This window comes from Benincasa hispida, chromosome 8 (genome assembly GCF_027475165.1).
Source record: "Benincasa hispida cultivar pf3 chromosome 8, pf3_genome.v1.1, whole genome shotgun sequence".
Taxonomy (NCBI): domain Eukaryota; kingdom Viridiplantae; phylum Streptophyta; class Magnoliopsida; order Cucurbitales; family Cucurbitaceae; genus Benincasa; species Benincasa hispida.
The window spans coordinates 56,075,421-56,092,779 of NC_143485.1; positions in this window are offsets into that span (position 1 = coordinate 56,075,421).

Below are 17,359 nucleotides of genomic sequence, written 5' to 3' on the forward strand. Positions count from 1 at the left end.
CATGCAATATCACGACAATCACAATAGAAATCATGCATCCCTACTCATGCACATTTGACATTACCCTCTACGTACAAGGCTCATATATACATATACATACATAAATCAAAACAACACATAGTAACCGTTCACCATCAGCAAATCCTTCTAACGCAATTTACTTGTAAATATCTCCCCTACTCAAACAGAATATGAATTTGTGTAGCACCTCCTTCGAATTCCTTGCTCCACCACCAACGACAGCTTTCCCACCAAATGTTCACTCTCTACTTAGGATTTTTACTACTAAAATTGTTTGGAATGAGTTTAACCTTTATGTCAAGGCCTCCTATTTATAGCCGTTCTCAGCCTCTTTCCTCACGACAACTCACCATACAAATGGCTCTTCCTTAGGTTGCCCACGCTAACTCTGGCTAGTCGAGCTTTGAGTTGTCTAATTCTGGGTTTGCCAACCAAAATTATCTTAATTTGCATGTAATCTCAACCGTACACCACCTACTTAAGTTGATAAAAATCTTCCTTTTGCCACTTCATCTGCTTAATTTCTGATTTATTTATCCAAATTACTAATGAACGCAACCAATTATCTTTAAATGCGTCCATCTGTCCCAATCTCGCTGGTTTTGCTCTCGTGGCTCTCGCACTCTCCCACTTTCTCGCTTTCTCCCTTCTCGCTCTCTCCCATTCTCTCACTCTCTCCATTCTTGCTCTCTCCAATTCTCTCGCTCTTCTCTAATCTCGCTCTCGCTGATCTCGCTCTTAACGAACTCGCTCTTAGCTATTGTAAGCGTCGTTTACCTCCGTGCAATTACTACACGATCGCCCACCTCATCGTGTCGCGTTGCTCATCTACTAGACAACTGTCTATCTAGTGCCTTGCACACAACATTTCGCTTTCTCTGCTCTTGCTCACGCATACCCAACACATGAGCAAATCTTGGCAATGCTTTTTGCCAACACTTCGGCCAATCATGCGTTCATCCCTACGAACGCAGGTCGCCTTTCTTCTCATCTGATGCGTTAATGTAGAACGCATGGTTCATTTTTGACTTTACACTTAGGCAAATTTCACTACAATTTCACCAATTAAAGCTCACCTTAAATCACTAAAGGAAAATATACTAAACACTTTAAAATTTCCTTCCCTTTAATATAGGATTTAACTTTCACTTAGTTAATTCCTTTTAACACCTACTTAAGTAAGAAAAATGGAAATCCGGGTTTTACAGGTAACACCATTGGATATGGCCTACTCTGTAGTTGTTACAAAGAGTTGTAAAGTGCTACATACGATGTGATCCTAATTCGTACATGTTATAATATGAGGAGTGGGGGCATCCTATGAATGAGTTTGCATAAGATCAAGACCTAGAAATAAGTCACTCTTACTTTATAACATTATTTACTGTTTAAGACTGACTATTTCACCTAGATGACCTAGGTAACTCGATCTTAATCCTGAGCTAACTATGAACTCCTGTTTATTCGATATTGCCCTTAGATTTGCATAGTTGAGGGTTGGCTCAATAACACCGACTCAATAAGACTCGCATTTTAGAGGTAATATCGGATAGATAGCTGGGGACATAGGGTGCAAGACGGAGTTCACGCCTACCCGATTTAGGGATAGGAGAAAGGTTGTTCTCTCAAGTATTGAACCCAGGTCTTGAACAAGGAACCCCACTCTCTCACTAGGCTGAGAGAGTTTTGTTTAGTGATTGGATCACAAACCAATTGTTCTTTAGAGGATTAGTAGGGACTTGAGGAATAAGACGTAATCTCGAGGATAAAACAGATATTGGACCCAACCGTTATTACAAACAACTTGTGAAGGGTCGACTTGCTAATTATTGTTAAATCACGTGAACATAATATATCTACAGTGAGGAGAGTGCAACTATGGGCTTTAGTGGAGTGACCCATTAGTTAATGAATAGAGATTAATTTAGTCTAATGAGTTTAGCCAATTAATCTCGGATCGTTGGAGCCCAAGATTTATAGGTCCGTGAGATCCCCCTACTAGCTCGTAACGGACTAGCTCTAGAATAGCGTGATAAGTTAATTTGAAAGGTTCAAATTAGAATTATGGGAATTAGTAAATATACGAGATATAATTACATGTTTAATTTGAGAATTAAATGGAATAAGATAATTTATATATTTAAATATGATTTAAATATATAAAGATAGATATGTGTTAAAATTAATTTAATATTTGATATTAAATTAATTAAGTTTTATTTAATAATTAATTTATGAAATTAATTAAAATTTTCCATTTTTAAAATCAAAATATATTTAATAAAATCAAATTTTTATTTTTTAGATAAAATTGAAAATTATAAAATAAAACACTTAAATGGAAAATGAAGATTTTCCATTATCCATCTTTGAAATAGCTCACAAATAATGCATCTTCTTGGCCTTGTCTTCTCCAAGCATGAGTTGCAACTCATGCAAGTCTATCCTTTACATATTGATTTGCAATTTAGGGAAGAAATTGGTGTGAAAATCGAGCATGCAATCTATAGAAAATTTTAGGGAAAATTCGGGTTGAAGAAAGGGTTCTTCAACAAGGTTGCTATAGTGAGCTTTTCTCCTTCGAGTCCCATAACTCAATCTAGAGCACCAAGAGAATAGTGGGAAAGATCTTGAGGTGGTCTACAACAAGATTTGGAGAAGATAGCAGCTGGAGAAGGAGCTTTGAAGTAGTTTTACAAGAGGTAAGTGCATGCTTTATATTTTGCCAAAATTAGTGAATTTGTGTGCTTAGATGATCCTTGTGCTTCCGCTGTTGCTAATACAATCCTACAAGATCCATTTTCCACCGTTGATCAAGAGGAGCTATAGGAGACAAAGCTCAAGAGAGGAGTCTTCATCACATTCCTCACCAAGTTGGTTAAACTAGCATTCAAATTGAGCCAAAGAGAACAAAAAATTGGACTTTGCGGTTTGACTCCTTCGTTCTACACATCATTTTCCATCTCTTATTTCATTCTTTCTAACTGAAATTGTTGTACAAACAATTGCTATCTTTAATTCAATCATTGATTATTCACCAATTATCCATTTGTTTACATTCAAATTTTTTCGTGCTTGCTAGTGTTTTGACATATAAATATTTGAATTCCATACGTCAATCATCCTAATGAGTTGATTGAAGTCACTGAGTAGTTAAACCACTCGAGATAGGAATTTAAATATAGAACACATCAAGTCAAAGCACATAGTAGGTTTAGAGATAAAGTTACTTGCATATTTATTCTATTCTCTATAATTAGCACATGCACCCTAGAGATAGGAATACATGTGGCATTCACATTGAGAAATATTGAACTAAATCTGAACTAAAGAACAAAAACACCAACACGTAGCACTAACACTTAGTTTGTAAACCATCATTCATACCATTCTCATCTCACTTTCATTGTACTCATAAGCTTATCACTCCCACTTGGGATTAATGCATATCATCAGTACTAAAGACCATTCATCCACAATTTTCCCTTCTCCCTCTAAACTTCTACTTCTTCTTGTATGCTTGCATTTAGATTATTGTACATGATTCACACTTAAGCAAATTTAGGATCCCTCTACATTAGAGTAAAAACAAAATCTATGTCAAATCATTCTAGAATCCCTACGTTCCGACTCTAGACTTACAAGGTAACCTAAGTTAGATTATACTTGGATCTGATTTAGGAAAGCTTGTACGCGTCACAAGGTGTGCTTATATCCACTCCGATGTATTGCCTGCTTTACATAAAGATAAGTTAATCCATCATTCATCTCCACTCATCTCATCCACTCATTACCATTTTTTATCTTCATTCATAGCACTTTTAGACTCAAATCAACAAGCGAACAAGTTTTTAGCATCATTTCCAGGGATCCTAGCAACAAAGCTAACTAGAATTTCGCTTTTGTATCTTTTGCTGAAACTTTCAACCAAAGGAGTATTATAAGTCAAGCCTAAACTTGTAAACTTTTTATGATAGGCAAAGTACTCCTGGACTCGTATACGACTTGGAGGTTGAGAGAACCTTTAGACGAGGGAACAAATTTAATCATCGTTAAAGGTTCATGCAGCAATAACAACAAAAAAAAAAAATGGCGGACCACCAAATAAATTAGAATTTGGCTCCACAATTGGCAAATGATACCCTAAATTCGATATTGATGGTAAACAATAGCATGCATCCGATGCAGAGTACGCGTCACCGATATTATATGACTTTTTACCTTGGATTATATACCCAATGCCTGATGGGAGGAGGTTTAAGATGAAATCAATGATGCTACAAATGTTGCAAACAATAGGACAATTTGGAGGTGCCCGTGACGAAGATCCCCATGCATGTATGAAACGCTTCTTAGAAACATGTAACTCATTTGTGATTCCTAGAATCACACCAGAAGCCTTTAGAGTGTCCTTGTTCCCAAACTTACTACATGATGACGCCAAACCATGGGCGAGCTCTCTAGAGCCTGGTGATGAGATAACCATGTGGGATAAACTAGTGGAACAGTTCATGCATAAACTTTTCCTTCACACGGTCAATGCAAGTAGGTGTCGAGAAACCATGAACTTTGAGCAATTAGAGTATGAAACGTTGAGCGCTGCATGGGAGAGATTCAAGGGGTTGGTACGAATTGTCCCAACCATGAACTACCATTGATTGTTCAGATGGAAACCTTTTACGGAGGATTGAATAGACCCTCCCAAATGGCAGCAGACGTAGCCACAGCTGGTGACATAAGGGATAAATCATACGATGAAGCCAAGAAAATTCTAGACCATATTGCCAAACATGACATGGAGTGGGTTGATTATGCCAATGACTCCAAAACAGATGGTAGGAGGCGTTCTCATAATACAATTGACACCAATGTTGTAGCCACTCTCTCTGCACACATGGCCTTAATGACAAATTTGTTGAAAATTTTATCGATGGGAAACGCAGCACATACACAGAGTGTGCACCAAGTGGATGCATTCGCTCAACCCATGATCAGTTGTGTGGGCTGTGGAGAACCAAATTCCTACAATGACTGCCCACAGAACCAACAGTTTGTATGTTTCATAAAAAGCAACCCACAACAAAATACACACAACCCTAGATAGAGAAACTATCCTAATTTTTCTTAGGGCGGTCACTCGTAAAAGCAAAAAAAAATCCTAAAACGCTTTAACAGCCTAGGCAGGGGTCGCCGCCTAGATTCCAGCATATGCAACAACAACACCTCAGCATCAAACTTTAATAGAGGAAGCCATGCGTCAAGCTCATCATCTCCGTTGGAAAACCTATTAAAGGAATACATAACCCAGAATGATGTGTTACTAAAGACTCAGGCATCATCAATCTGGAACTTAGAGATACAGGTTGGGAAAATCACAAGCGAGCTGAAGAATAGGCCGCATGGAGTGGGAGACCTTTAGTAGAAACAAAGAGGGACCCAAGAAATGACTGTCATCCTTCAACATCTGAAAATACAACATCTGAAATAAAACAGGAAATAGCACCTGGCTCTATAAGTCATTCACAACCACACATATTTAATGCGGGGGAAAATGAGGTGTATCTAAATGCACCATTTCACAGACACCTACAAATGAAGAGTGACGAAAAACAATTCAAATGCTTATTTGAAGTCCTTAAGAAATTACATATCAATATTCCACTCATAGAAGAATTAAAACAAATGCAAAGTTATGTAAAATTCTTGAAGGATGTTTTAGCGAAGAAAAGAATGATCAATGAGTTGGAAGTCGTGGCATTAACACAGGAATGCAATGCGTCAATCAAAAACAATATTCCTAGAAAGCAGAGAGAATCGGGCAGTTCCATAGTACCTTGCTCAATTGGGGGGATAGATGTGGGGCACGCGTTGTGCGATCTAGGAGATAGTATTAACCTCATGCGCTTGTCAATTTTCAAGAAGCTTGGAATCAGAGAAGTTAGACCCACCTCTGTAATGCTTCAGCTCGTTGATAGGTCTATCAAATACCCTGAAGGAAAGATTGAAGATGTTTTAGTAAAGGTTGATAAGTTTATATTTCCGGTGGACATTATCATCTTAGACTATGAAGCTGATCGGGATGTCCCCATCATTATTAAATGCTCATTTCTGGCTACTGAAAATGTTTTGATAAATATGCACAAAGGGGAACTTACCATGAGTGTGGACAATCAAGAAGTTAAATTCAATGTGATGAATGCATTACAGTTCCTAGATGATGCGGAGCCCTATCAACCTATGGATTCGATTCAATTTGCTGAAGAAGAGGAGCTGGAAACGGACTGTCTGTGAGGTCCACATGTTGAGCAATGACGCAAGAAGATTTGAGCCACTAAGTTTGGATGAGCAGCAGAGAAAACCAATGCTCCCATCCTTGGAGGAGCCGCTAACGCTTGAAGTAAAACCTCTTATTGACCACTTAAAATAAGGTTTTCTTGGAACTAACAATACTTTACCTGTTATAATTTCAGTTACTCTATCTCAATCTAACAAGCATTCTCTTTTGCAAATATTGAAAAAGCATATGCGTGTAATTGGCTAGACGCTAGCTGACTTCCGAGGAATCGATGCATCATATTGTATGCACAAAATTAGATTGGAGGAAGGAAAAACTGGATTGATCAAGCCACAACGTAGGCTTAACCCTATCATGAAAGAATTGGTAAAGAAGGAAATTATCAATTGGCTCGATGCAAGAGTGATCTACCCCACTTTTTACATTAGTTGGGTAAACCCAATCCAATACGTGCCAAAGAAAAGGGGCACCATTGTTGTAGTCAACAAAGACAACGAACTAATACCATCTAGAACTGTTATTGGGTGTCGCATATTCATGGTCTATAGGAAGCTAAATGCGTCGACCAAGAAGGACTACTTCCCCCTTCCTTTCATTGATCAAATGCTCAATAGACTAGCTGGGTAAAGAGTTTTATTGCTTCTTAGATGGATATTCTGTATACCCCCAAATTTTGGAGATCAGCAAGGTCCTCATTGCTAAAAGAGAACTATAAAAATGCCTTCAAAATTTTTAAAAGAAGGTATGAGTTGAGGCTTGCAGACGTTGGAAATGAAATATATATTTTATTTAGAAAAGTTGTAAACTTGAGACTTCTAATGCCTAACTTGAACTTTTAAGTTATTAATATTAGTTTTATCATCGAGGTATCAACACAGAATGCAAGACAAGAAAAACAAGAAATTATAAAGGGAACTCTGAAAGACAAATGCAAAGATCATAATTGAAATGTTTCATTCATAGCTTAAAGAAGAGTATATAAAATTCAAAACCAATGCAACTCATACAAAAGTTAATCAAATCAAAACAAAAGACCAACACTCCTAAATTTTCTATGATGTTGACGCGTCATCCCTGCATTCAAGTGTAAGGTCTTCATTCATGAATCTAAGTGGTTGATATACTATGTTGTGAAATTAAATTGGTCTTGACTTCTCTGCGTCAGTTGGCGCAAATAATCACTTAGAGCCATGTTATGGCATTGCAGCATTGTTAGTTGTAGATGTAGTGCTTCCATAGATGCAGCCAGTGGTCTGATCTGGGCTTTGATGAATTGTTTAAGTTCATCCATATTGGCTTGAGGTAAGAGAGTAGATGCGTTTTTTGGGAGAGGTTGGGTGTCACGTGTCTTCCCAAATAGGTCTTCAATGTGTTGCTGTATCCAACCCAGTTGGTTCATAAATGGTTGTGGGAGGAACAAAGGAAGGAATTATGAGTGAGCTAAGAGGGGAAGGTTGAGAGTTGTAAGTCACACCAATTTGATCCTCATGCATTTCATCTTGAGGTGTTGAATCGATTGGGTCATTAATGGGTGAAGACAAGGTTAAGGCACGAAGGGGTTGTTGGGAATGTCCTAAAACTCGTAGTTCATAATCATGGAAACATATTTTATTTTTCAATAAAAGTATTATTGGAGGATTTATTTAATAAAAGTGTTATTGAAATTGAAATTTCATTATGTTATAAAATTCAATAAAGGAATCCATGACTATAGTATAAATACTGTGACTTTATGTAAAGACATAAAAGAGGATCAAGTTATAATATATAGCCAAAAAGGTCTATAAGTATATGGATGAGATTGGGTACCTCATCCTAGGGACAATATAGATGCGGCCTACTTTGTGTACTGATATGAACGACGCGATTCCGAAATCCTTCATGTAGACACATGTAAGTATGAGCATCCTATGCAAAAGGGTTTTGTATAAGACCGGACCATGAAATACTCACTTTTCTTTATAACGATTGTTTACTATTAAAACTGACTATTTCAAATTCGATGACCTAAGGTAACTCAATCTTAATCCTGAGCTAACTATGAACTCCTATTTATTTGGGATTATCCTTTGATCTGCATAGGTAAGAGTAGTTCAACAACACTGCTCAACAAGCATCCCATTTTGGGCATAAAATCAGATAGATAGTTGGGGACATAGTCATGCAAGATGAAATTCACTCCTACCCGTTTTAAGGTTAGCAGATAGGTTGTTTCCTTAAGTACTGGTTCTTGGTCTTGAAGAAAGGGGTCCTGCCCTCTCATGGAAGAGAGGGACATGATTTATTAGTTGAACTATAAACCAATTATTAAAATAGAGAATCAGTGGGAGCTTAAGGAGTAAGATATAAGTATAGGGGTAAAATGGTATTTTTTTACCTAGCTGTAAATACGAACAAACTATGAAGGATTGACTTGCTGATCATGGTTAAATCAAGTGGACAAAAAATATATCTATAATGAGGAGAGTGCAACCATGAGCTATAGTGGTGTGTCTCAGTGGTTAACGAATATTGACTAATTTGGGTTAAAGAGTTTAATCGATTAATCTAAAATCATTGGAGCTCATGATCTGTAGGTCCATAAAGTCCCTTTACTAACTCGTAAAAGATTAAATCTTGGATTAAGAAATTAAGCAAATTTGAAGTATTCAAAATTTGAAATTAGGGTTTGAATTTGAAATGTTCAAATTCAATTTTGGATTTGGATAAGTATATTCGATATAATTAACGTTTTAATTTATCCAAATTAAATGTAATTGGAGAGTTTAAAATATTTTAATATTGGTTTAAATATTTATTACATGAATAGGGATTTATGTTTGAACTAGGTGTTTTATTAATTTAGTATTTGATATTAAATTATTATTATGTAATTAATTAAATTAATTAAATTATTTATTTAAATGAAATTAATTTGAAATTAAAAAAACCAATTTTAGAAATTGAATTTTTTGTTTAAATTTATTAATTATAATTAATTTAAATAAAAATTTTGAAATTTAATTGAAAGTGAAATTATACAAGATTTGATCTTGTTAGTAGGTTTTTCCATAATTCAACACCTCGACTACTCAGTTAATGCTTCTTGAAGTGTCAATTTCTTGATTAACTTTGTGCTTGCACGTATCAACTGATAAAAATGTTCAATTTCTGAATTTGGACACTCATGCAATCTAAATTTCAAAAGAGTTTCAGCAAAAAATGTTTTTGCTCTTAAACTCTCTATTTTCCACCTTAATCCATCTCAATTTAGAGTTTTCACCACTCAATCCAAGGCTGAGAATAGTAGAGAAGATACTCTTGGTAGTCTAGTAAGAATTTGAAGGTCAAATTCGTGGAGTTCAGCAAGGATCAATAGGGAATCTACAAAGGCATACACTATGAAACCCTCTTTTGTTAAAAACTTGTTTTTAAGCATGCTTTGTACACAAATTAAGTATAATTAGAGTACTTAATGATTCTGTTAGTTTCTTCTTTATGCTTGTTTACTCTATAAACTAGTCTCAGAGCATGATTTAAGCACTCAATTAGCGTTAATTTGAGTTTGGTGGGTGAATTTCTAGCAATGCATGTTTGTTGACTAATATGGTTTCTAAATCAACTTTAGCATGATTTAGTTGATAAATTTGTAATCGCTCTTAGCAGATGGGCTTTAATATATATTTAAGTGTTTGTAATTTTATTGGAGTCAATAAAGTTGAAGATAGGTTGTAATTGAAGATTCAAGCAAGCAAGGTTAGAAATAAAAACTGTAGAATCAGCCATTGCCTTCGCAATGTCATGATATTGTTCATTCTAAAGTCAAAGGCGTTGCAATGCTAGGATGGAGCATTGCAATGCTGCTCGTCCCAGCCCAGAAATGCGCTCGCAATAGGTTCGGTTCGTGGGAGTAAGCCAGTTCAACTGATTTTTGCTGCCAGGGGTCCAGTTCAACCCAAATTGGTCCAATTCAGACCCCTTTGGAGCTTTGGAGGTTCGGTTCGAGCGGTTCAGGTCCGATTCAGGTCAGGTCAAGCAGTCCAGAGGCACTTTGAAGCTCTTTTTATCTTATTTTTGTAATAAAATAGTTTATTGCTTGCTTAGGATGCCAAAGATGATCCATATTAGTGTTGTTTAGATATTTTATGCATGTGATGTATGTTATATTTAAATTAAACATTATGTGCATATTGTATGCCACGTAGATTTTAAATTTCACAATAGGAAAGCATGTTTCATGCACTAACATGTGTTATAAGTTAGTTATAATATATAGTATTCATGATCAGGGTTTCATAAGTTTAATATAATTGTTATATTAATGTATGAAATGCTTAAGTGAATGTTATAGCATGTTTATAGTTTTATAAGAGTTATAAAATGGATTAGACATTTAAAATCTATAACAAAGATAAGATGCATGCTCACTTAGGTTTAATAACAACTTGTTTCAATAGTTAAAATAGTCCTTATCTTATAAAATATGGTTACAAACTCAATCAATGTATAATCTTGCCTAGTGCTGGAGGTACATTGACGGTTTATGTAACACCTCCTACATAGAATTTTACTCGAATTACTGAGCGTTATTAATCGGTTTTATGAGCATGCGTGAGCGGTGTGAGGTAATAAACCACATAGAATTAGGATGTTTTTTAGCCGAAATATACCTAAGTACAAAAGATACGAAAATAATTAGAACACTTCAGTGGAAGATTAATAATATATATGATATATTATTTTTAGCTCTCGTGTCCCTAAGAGTTCACATCGTGAGATCCATGCTTGTCTTCGTGTCACTTTTACCGCGACTGCTCCATTCGGAAAGTGTTTGTATGAGTCAATATCAAGGTGAATAGGGGAAGTAGTTCATCGTAAATGGGTGCAGGAAATGTGTCAACATATCCTATGGTCATTTCCATTAGTTTGAATCGTGAGATTTCTATGTTGCGCCTGCTGTCGTTTTTAGACGGCACTAGCTAGTCATTTTTATAGCAATCCCCTCAGAGGGTTGTAACAAAGGATTCGAAACAACTCAAACTTCATAAATGAATAGGGTTTCTTAGTTTCGGTTTGAACATCGTCTTCCTATTCGGGGGAATATTCATACCGTTCTATGAAATCGGAAAATGGAGGGTCTTACTTACAAGAATTACTAAGTGTTGGTAAATTCTTGACCGAAAACGGTAACTAACTAACTATAGGAATAAGAGTTATTCTGGATATAGTATTTGGTCAAGATTTTCTTGCTTTAGTGAAGGAGTATTTGACTGCCCCTCGATAGCATCTATTCTAACTCACTAAAGTATCGTTGCAAATAAATAAAGAAATACGTGTACTTTATTACTTTTTATAAAATTCGATTTAGATGTAATTTACTCATAGAATTTTTTTATGTTTCAGCATGTCAAACTTGATTATATAACTCTTAGCCTCTAAAAAATTCAATGGAGAGGGTTATTTAAATTGGAAGTCAAACATAAACACAATATTAGTAGTTGATGATCTGAGATTTGTTTTAACGGAGGAATGTCCTCCTCTTCCCAATCCTAACACAACCCAAAATGTTCAGGATATCTATGACAGATGAGTCCGGGCTAATGAAAAAGCCAGAGCCTATATTTTGGCAAGCATATCTGATGTGCCTACCAAAAAGCATGAAACCATGGTCACTACAAGAGAGATCATGGAGTTGTTGCAAGGGATGTTTGGACAACCATCCTCATCGACACGACATGATGCTATTAAATACGTTTGTAATTCACGTATGAAGGAGGGGATCTCTATTAGAGAACATGTCATGGACATCATGGTCCATTTCAATATAGCGGAGGCAAACGAGGCTGTCATAGACGAGAAAAACCAAGTGAGTATGATAATGGAATCTCTTTCGAAGAGTTTTCTAACCTTTCGTACAAATTCTATAATGAGTAAGATTGATTACAACTTGACCACTCTTCTTAATGAACTCCAGACTTACCAATCTTTAATGAAAATAAAGAAGGGGAAGCAAATGTTGTTTCCCAAAGAAAATTTCAGAAGGGTGCTTCATCTAGTACAAAACCCTCTGAAAAGAAGTCTAGATCTTCAGAGGATAAGAGTATCCAAATGAAGAAAAAGGGAAAAGGGAATAAACGGTCACCTACCATTAAAAGTAAGACAAAAGTTGGAAAAGGAAAATGTTTTCATTGCAACGTTGACGGACATTGGAAGTATAATTGCCCTAAGTATCTTGCAGAAAAGAAAACTGAGAAGGAAAATCAAGGTAAATTCGATTTACTTATAATAGAAACATGTTTAGTGGAAAGTTCTCACTTAACATGGATACTAGATTTAGGTGCTGCTAATCATATTTGCGCTTTCTTATAAGAAACTAGTTCCTGGAAGTAGCTATCAAAAAATGAAATTAAATGACTTTCAAAGCGGGAATAGGTGAAGTCATTTCAATAGAAGCAATGGGAGATATCAAGTTATTTTTTGGAGATTCTTACATTTTACTTAAAAATGTATATTATGTACCTAAAATGAAAAGGAACTTAATTTTTGTATCTTGTTTGTTGGAACATATGTTTAAAGTCACTTTTGATATAAATGAAGTGTTCATTAGTTCAAATGTGTATAGCTAAACTTGAAAATAACTTGTAGGTGTTAAAACCAACTGAGGCCAAATCCATTTTAAATATAGAGATGTTTAAAATGGTAGAAACTCAAAATAAGAAAAGAAAGATTTCTCCTAATGCCTATCTTTGCCACCGAAGACTTGGCCACATAAATCTCAATAGGATTGAGAGATTGGTTAAAAATGGTAATCTAAATTAGTTAGAAGATAGATCTTTACCTCCATGTGAATCATGTCTTGAGGGAAAAATGACTAAAAGATCTTTTTCAGAAAAAGGTTTTAGAGCCAAAAAATCTCTAGAACTTAAACATCCAGACCTTTGTGGTCCGATGAATGTCAAAGCTCGGGGAGGATCTGAATATAATGTCAGTTTCATTGATGATTATTCTAGATATGGCTATGTTTACCTAATGCATCAAAAGTTTAAGACTCTTGAAAAGTTCAAAGAATGTAAGACTGAGGTTGATAACCTATTGGGTAAAAGGATAAAAACACTTCGATCAGATCGAGGTACTGAATTGCTAGATTTATAATTCTAAAACTATTTAGTAGAACATGGAATTCAATCCCAACTCACAGTACATGGTACACCATAGCAAAATGGTGTAGCAGAAAGGGAAATTTGAACAATTTTAGACATGGTTCGTTCAATGATGAGTTATACCTAGTTACCTCAGTCTTTTTGGGGGTATGTAGTGCAAGCTACTGTACATATACTAAACATAGTTCCCTCAAAAAGTGTTTCAAAAACACTATATGAGCTATGGACAGGACGTAAAGGTAGTTTACATCACTTCAGAAGTTGGGGATGTCAGGCTCATGTATTGGTGCAAAACCTTAAGAAGTTGGAACGACGTTAAAAAATATGCTTATTTATAGGATACCCTAAAGAAACAAAAGGTTGGCTTTTTTATGATCATCAAGAAGATAAGGTATTTGTATTGACAAATGCTACATTCTTAAAAGAGGATCACATAAGAAAACATCAACCTCGCAGTAAACTAGTATTAGATGATATGTCCAGAGAATCTATAGATAAATCAACAAGAGTTGTTGATCAAGCTTGTCCTTCAACAAGAGTCGTTACTCCATCACATCCTGACTGCTATATGGGTTTAACAGAAACTCATGTCTATATACCTTATGATGCCTGATAGGATCCATTAACCTCTAAACAAACAAAGGAAGATGTAGATAGAGATCAATGGATAGAAACCATGTACCTAGAAATGGAGTCCATGTACTTCAATTCTATCTGGGAACTTGTAGATTAATCAGAGAGGTAAAACCTATTGGTTGCAAATGGATCTATAAGAGAAAACGAGACCAAACTGGTAAGGTGAAAACCTATAAAGCTAGGCTCGTGCCAAAAAGTTTTACCCAAAGAGAGGGGGTAGACTATGAGGTAACCTTCTCTCTTATTGCCATTATTAAATCAATTAGAATACTTTTATCCATTGTTGCTTATTGTGATTATGAAATCTGCCACAAGGATGTCAATACAACCTTTTTGAATAGTCATCTTGACGAAAGTGTTAACATGTCTCAACCAGAAGGATTTATTAAGCAGGATCGGGAGCAAATGGTTTGCAACTTAATAGATCCATTTATCAATTGAAACAGGCATCTAGATCCTAGAATATAAAGTTTGACACCGCGACCAAATCTTATGGCTTTGAATAGAATGTTGACAAACCTTGTGTTTACAAAAAGATAGTCAATAAGACTTTAGCTTTCTTGGTCTTTTATGTTTATGATATCCTGTCTCATTCTATTGACGTAAAGAATGGCTAGCATTGTAATTTCAAATGAAATATTTGGGAGATGCACAATATGTTCTTGGAATCAAAATTGTTCGGAATCGCAAGAAGAGAATGCTAGCACTGTCTCAAACATCTTATATTGACAAGATGTTGTCAAGTTATAACATTCAAAATTCCAAAATGGGTATGCTACCTTTTAGACACGAAATTCATTTGTCTAAGGAACAGTGTCCTAAGACACCTTAAAAAGTTGATGAAATAAAAAGAATTCCTTATGCATCAGCAATTGGAAGCTTAATGTACATTTTGTTATGTACACATCCCGACATATGCTTTTCAGTTGGAATTGTCAGCAGGTTGCAGTTTAGCCCTGGACATGACCTTTGGAATGTTGTTAAGATTATCCTCAAATATATTAGGAGAATGAGGGACTATATGCTCGTGTATGGTCCTAAGGATTTGATCCTTACAAGATACACTGATTTAGATTTTCAAATTAATGTAGATTCTAGGAAATCTACTTCAAGATCAATATTCACTCTTTACGAAGGAGCAATAGTATGGAGAAGAATCAAATAGAGTTTTATTGTTGATTCCACAATAGAGGCTGAATATGTAGTTGCATGTGAAGCAGCTAAAGAAGTAGTATGGCTTAGAAAGTTTCTAATGGATTTGGAAGTGGTTCCAAATATGCATATGCCAATCGCCTTATATTGTGATAACAATGGAACGATTGCTAACTGAAAGGAACCAAGGAGCCACAAACGCAAAAAACACATCGAGAAAAAGTACCATCTCATCAGGGAGATCGTACATAGAGAAGACGTGATTGTCACGAAAATAGCCTCTGAAAATAATCTTGCTGATCCATTCATGTTCACGACTAAAGTGTTCGAGAGTCACTTGGTCGGATTGGAACTACGAGTTTTATAAATCTAGGGCAAGTGGGAGAATGTCAAAGGTATATAGATGCCTTAGTTTATTATATTTTCAGGTAAGTAGGAGAATGTCAAGGGTATATAGATGCCCTAGTTTATTATATTTTCTTTTTTCTCAACATTATATATTGTACATATCTGTAACCCACTAGAGTTTTAGTCCAAGTGGGAGATTGTTGGGAATGTCCTAAAACTTGCAATTAGTAATTAGGGAAATATATTCTATTTGTCAATAAAATATTATTGAAGTATTTATTTAATAAAAGTGTTATTGAAATTGAAGTTGCATTATGTTATAAAATCCAATAAACGAATCCATGGTTATAGTATGGATACTGTGACTTTATGTAGAGACATAAAAGAGGATCAAGTTATAGTATATGATCAAAAAGGTCTATAAGTATATAGATGAGATTGGGTATCTCATCCTAGGGACACTATGGATGTGGCCTACTTTGTACACTAATACGGACGACGTGATCCCGAAATCCTTCATGTAGAGACATGCGAGTGGAGGCATCCTATGCAAAAGAGTTTTGCATAAGAACAGACCATAAAATAGTTACTTTTATTTATAACTATCGTTTACTGTTAAAATTGACTATTTCAAATTCGATGATCTATGGTAATTCGATCTTAATCCTGAGCTAACTATGAACTTCTGTTTATTTGGGATTACCATTTGATTTGTATGGGAGAGAGTAGTTCAACAACACTGCTAAACAAGCCTCCCATTTTGGGAAAAAGACCGGATAGATAGCTGGGGACATAGCCCTACAAGATGGAATTCACTTCTACTTGTTTTGGGTTAGTAGATAGGTTTTTCCCTTAAGTACTGATTCCTGGTCTTGAACAAAGGGGCTCCGCCCTCTCATGGCCAAGAGGGACATGGTTCATTAGTTGGACTATAAACTAATTGTTCAATAGAGGATCAATGGGTGCTTAAGGGGCAAGATGTATTTACAGGTGTAAAACAGTATTTTTGACCTTACATTAAATACGAACAACCTATGAAGGATTGACTTACTGATCATGGTTAAAGCAAGTGGACAGAATGTTGAGATTGGTATTCTAATTCTCCTGGAGTCTCGTTGTTTTGTAAAGATACTGTTACGTTGGAAAAAGAGAGGAAATAAATATGCGTCTTATGCTTTGCGTTGATCTCCATGCGCTGATGGTCATGCATTGGACTAGAAAATATATAATATGCGATTAAGCATTTATGCGATGACCATTCGTTCCTACCACAAGTTTTCTTACTTTCTCGCCAAGTATAACGAGAACACAAGTTTCTCGGGATGATTTGAGGTTGAATCAAGGACTTGTAACTCAATAATGTTTGTGAAGTAATGCGTTTGAGGCGAAGAAAAAAAGTAAAAAGACAGAAATTAATGGAATTATACGCTACTCCTACTCCTAACTAAACAAATTGAGCAATCGAAGTTTAACTATGAGAATTGAAAGAGTTGTTAACGCATAATAATTTTCAGTATGTTAGGTTGCCCGAGTAATCCCAGCTCACCACACTAACGCATCACACACCTCTCGGTGGCTAACCGCATGCCTATATCTCTATAATGCATAGTTGCGTCAAGCATAAGATCGTGTTTATCTCTAGGAACAATGCATACTTTGCTTTAGTGTGTTCCACTACTCACCCTCTCAGGTGGTTAGTTGCGGCTAATCAGTTCATAGACAAGCATTGTGACGGCTCATAGACGAGTGTTGCTACCGCCTCACACCA